This window comes from Octopus bimaculoides, chromosome 6, assembly GCF_001194135.2.
Source record: "Octopus bimaculoides isolate UCB-OBI-ISO-001 chromosome 6, ASM119413v2, whole genome shotgun sequence".
NCBI classification, from domain to species: Eukaryota; Metazoa; Mollusca; class Cephalopoda; order Octopoda; family Octopodidae; genus Octopus; species Octopus bimaculoides.
The window spans coordinates 105,671,781-105,676,416 of NC_068986.1; positions in this window are offsets into that span (position 1 = coordinate 105,671,781).

The window sequence follows — 4,636 nt, forward strand, 5'->3', positions numbered from 1 at the left end:
TCTTCTTCTTCTTCTTCTTCTTCTTCTTCTTCTTCTTCTTCTTCTTCTTCTTCATCATCATCATCATCATCATCATCATCTTCTTCTTCTTCTTCTTCTTCTTCTTCTTCTTCTTCTTCTTCTTCTTCATCATCATCATCATCATCTTCTTCTTCTTCTTCTTCTTCTTCTTCATCATCATCATCATCATCATCATCATCATCATCATCTTCTTCTTCTCCCTCTTCTTCGTCTTCATCATCATCATCTTCAATCATCGACATCGCTACCATTTTTTGTAGCAACATTAATACTGCAGTTACCATCACCGATACCACCGTTAGAAAACCATCACCACCACCACCACCACCACCACCACCCTATAACAACATTAAAATTTCACAGGGCCAACAGAGGGGCTTCTATGTCGCTGCGTGATCAGCTAAAAATAGCAGCTAAATTTCCCAGAATTCACACCCTACCATTTAAAAACAAACAAAAAAATACACTTTAGATACACTATTTCACTTCCACAGAAAACGTCGGGATTGTCATGACTAAATTGTCTTTCATTATATCTACCGATCAGAGCCGACTATAACTAAACAACAGCAACAACAACAAGAACAACACTTCTTAAGTGTTATTATATTATCCATGCTATCAATCATACGATATCTAGGAGCGAGCGTCATATATCATGATATAAGCATGCCATATCGATAACAGAAATTCGCTCTGTTTACTTATGTGAAACCATCTGATCGACTAATAATGCAACGATGTGCCACAGAAGTAATTTTATTCACATGATTTAACTGGTTCGGACATCTCGTAATCCGTAAGCTAGCAATATGTCTCCGGATTACCTGAGATAATCCCACTTTAGTGCCTGTGTGCCAATGACCCAGCACAACCAGCTTGTAAACCAACAGTTGGCAAGTTGAGAATCATCAAGTTATTTTCTAGTACAGTGTGTAGCCGAAAGTCCTCGCGGGTTTACCATTTTTGAAAAACGATCCAGTAGCAAACTCCAGGTTGTTGGCAATCCGTCGAGGGTTCCAGTTGGTCCGATCAACGGAACAGCCTGCTCGTGAAATTAACGTGCAAGTGGCTGAGCACTCCACAGACACGTGTACCCTTAACGTAGTTCTCGGAGATATTCAGCGTAACACAGTGTGACAAGGCTGACCCTTTGAATTACAGGCACAACAGAAACAGGAAGAAAGGGTGAGAGAAAGTTGTGGTGAAAGAATACAGCAGGGTTCGCCACCAACCCCTACCGGAGCCTCGTGGTGCTTTAGGTGTTTTCGCTCAATAAACACTGACAACGCCCGGTCTGGGAATCGAAACCGCGATCCTATGACCGCGAGTCCGCTGCCCTAACCACTGGGTCATTGCGCCTCCACAGCAAATTCCAGGTAAGAATCGACTAAAACGACAACAGTCACTGTATGATGATATCTTTATCAACAAACTTCACTCATATCGCATCCCTGGCCGCGTGTGGAAAATGGAAGATATTTTTCTCTGTCGCACCCTGTAAGATGTTAGGTGCATCTTTCCTGAAACGCTATGTCTAAGTGCAGTTTAAACTTAACATATATTCAGATGTTGTGTAGCTTTAAGTTATTGGATACGAGACGTTTCGGCGCAGCTTACTGGGCGTCGCTGATGTGATGCTGACTTTTTTGACATCAGACGTTTTAATGTTTCTCTCGATCTCATGATGCCCTCCTTCCTCCGTCTCTCTCTCTCTCTCTCTCTCTCATGCACACACTCACACACACGCACACATATACACACACACTCTTTCTTTCTTTATATGAGTAGGCATATATCACTGTATATATGAGTAGATGGGAAATGTTTAAGTGTTTATGTCACATGAGTCCAATTAATAAATTGTAATATATCTCCCTTCCTTTCTTTCTCTCTCTCTCTCTCTCTCTCTCTCTCTCTCTCTCTCGTTTTCTCTCATTCTATCTATATGTGTATATTTCTTCGCACGTGCTTGTGTCTGTGTGTCCGTATGTTTGTGTATATGCGTTTGCCTCCAGCACCAAAAAGATATTCAGTCGTGCCAAATTATCGACCCCGAAATAATGAAAGGCAAAGTCGACCTCGGCGAAATTTGAACTCAGAATGTAACGGGAGACGAATTACCGCTTAGCATTTCGCCCGGCGCGCTACCGATTCTGCCAGCTCGCCGCCCACTTTGGTATTTGATGCTATTGAGAGGCATCCATCGGTGCAAGAGCTGACTCTGCTGTTTTAATACATTTAGAATTTTTTTTTTCTCCATGACAAACACGGCAATGGAAAGCCTTTTGACGAAATAATATTTTTGCTCTTGTCATTGCTGCAGTTGTTGTCGATGTTTCGTCGCTGTTGTTGTTTTCGTCATCGGTGTAGTAATCAGTCCCTTTTGCTATTATTCCTAGGGCACCTATAACAACAGGTATTGTTTTAGGCTTCAGGTTCCACATTTTGCTAATTTCTATTTCAAGATCTTTATACTTGCTCAGTTTTTGGTAGGTCTTGACAGATACGTTTATATCGATTGGGACAGTCATATCAATAAAGAGGCATGATTTTTATATTCGTCATCACTGCTGTTTTTGTCGTCATCAATGTTGCTGCTGTCGTCATCGATGTTGTTGTTATTGTCATCAATGTTGCTGTTATTGTCATCGAAGTTGTGCTGAATATGAGCACCTCTTCAAGGCAACCCCTCCAAAGTTAGATTACAATGCATTTTACTTGATGAAAAAGTTTACTTCTAATATTTAAACACATCCAACTGAAATTAGATGTGTTGATGAGATCGTTTTAAACTGTTGTTAATGTCCAGAGATATTATCTCGTTTTGAAAGACACGTGTCAATTACACACGGACTATATCGGCTGACTGAATGAGCGTCTGCGCCGGTGGATAGCAATAACGTATGACGTGATTTCATCGCTCTGCGGATCATCAGTGGTAGCCAGCCTCGCACCAAATGCTAGAACGAAAACCAGTCGAAACCTTATCATATAGTAATGGCCAAACAGCCAGTGATGTCGCAAAAAGCCAGTGGACTACGAATGAATTAGCTATGAGAGACAACAAGAGGGAATATCTGTGGACGTTAAGAAAAGTTTAAAGCAGTTAAAACGCACATCCAATTTTCATTGGATGTTTCATAATTATTATTATTCGTAACACTGCCACTGTTACTAATAGCTCATTTAAAGTTTTATTTTATATTACTTATTTATTCGTTTCATAGAGAAAGGTTTCCGGAACACATGGCCATCCATCTCATGATCCGAGGCAAGGAAAATATTTAACTTTTACGTTCGAATATCATTTAGAACAATAGAAAAATTTTTACTAATTATTAAAGATGGCTTCTTCTTCTCCTCCTCCTTCTTCTTCTTCTTACTATTATTATTATTATTATTATTATTATTATTATTATTATTATTGTTGTTGTTGTTGTTGTTGTTGTTGTTGTTGCTGTTGTTGTTGTTACTATTATTATTATGTTGTTTTTTTTCTTCTTTCTTCAAATTTTCTTCCATTTCTCGCCGAGTGTTTTCCGTACACCTAGGGCAGAGAAACTCGTTGTATGCATTCCCAGTTTACACACGCAAATTCACAGGTAAAACATGTATGTAAGAAAACAAAAAACAAAAAAAAATTCATGAATGGATGTTGTTTTCACAGCGATAATGCTCTTCTCAGAACATGAGTCGTTCCAGTTAGCACGACTTTTATTATTATTATTATTATTATTATTATTATTATTATTATTATTATTATTACTATTCCAAAGAAGTTTTTATCCCAACCTTAAAATTCAAAAAATTTGAAATAATACGCTAATAGCACGAAATCGAAAGTCTTTACAAAAACATTTATTATTATTATTATTATTATTATTATTATTATTATTATTATTATTATTATTATTATTATCATGTGCTTTCACTGCACAACCAAGCACAGCCGTGTGTACCTTGGGCATGTGCTGTGGTTTGTCGGGATGCTCTCGTTTTTACTGTATTGAAAGTGTTTTACGTGGGATGTGTGCGGTGCCTAGCAGTGAGATTTTTTTATGTATTTGTCTGAATGGGATTTTTTTTTTTTTACCATACCTAATTATTATTAGTAGTATTAGTATTGTTGTTGTTATCGTTGTTGTTGTTGTTGTATTTCGCCGGTCGCTACGTTCTGAGTTCAAATTCTGCCGAGGTCGACTTTGCCTTTCATCCTTTCGGGGTTGATGAATTAAGTACCAGTGAAACACTGGGATTGATTTTATCTCTCGAAAATTTCAGACCTAGTGCCTATAGTAGAAACGATTATTATTATTATTATTATTATTATTATTAGTAGTAGTAGTAGTAGTAGTAGTAGTAGTAGTAGTAGTAGTAGTAGTAGTAGTAGTAGTTATATATGCGGGTGTGAACTTATATAAATATATGAATACATATACACAAAGATACTCACACACACACACACATAGACAAGCGCATATGTGTGTAGGGGGAGTGTATTATGAAATGTTATGAAGTAAGCGTTAACAAAAAGATGCAACTAAGAGAAAATCTGAAGAAATTTATAAGAAATATATATATATATATATATATATATATATATATATATATA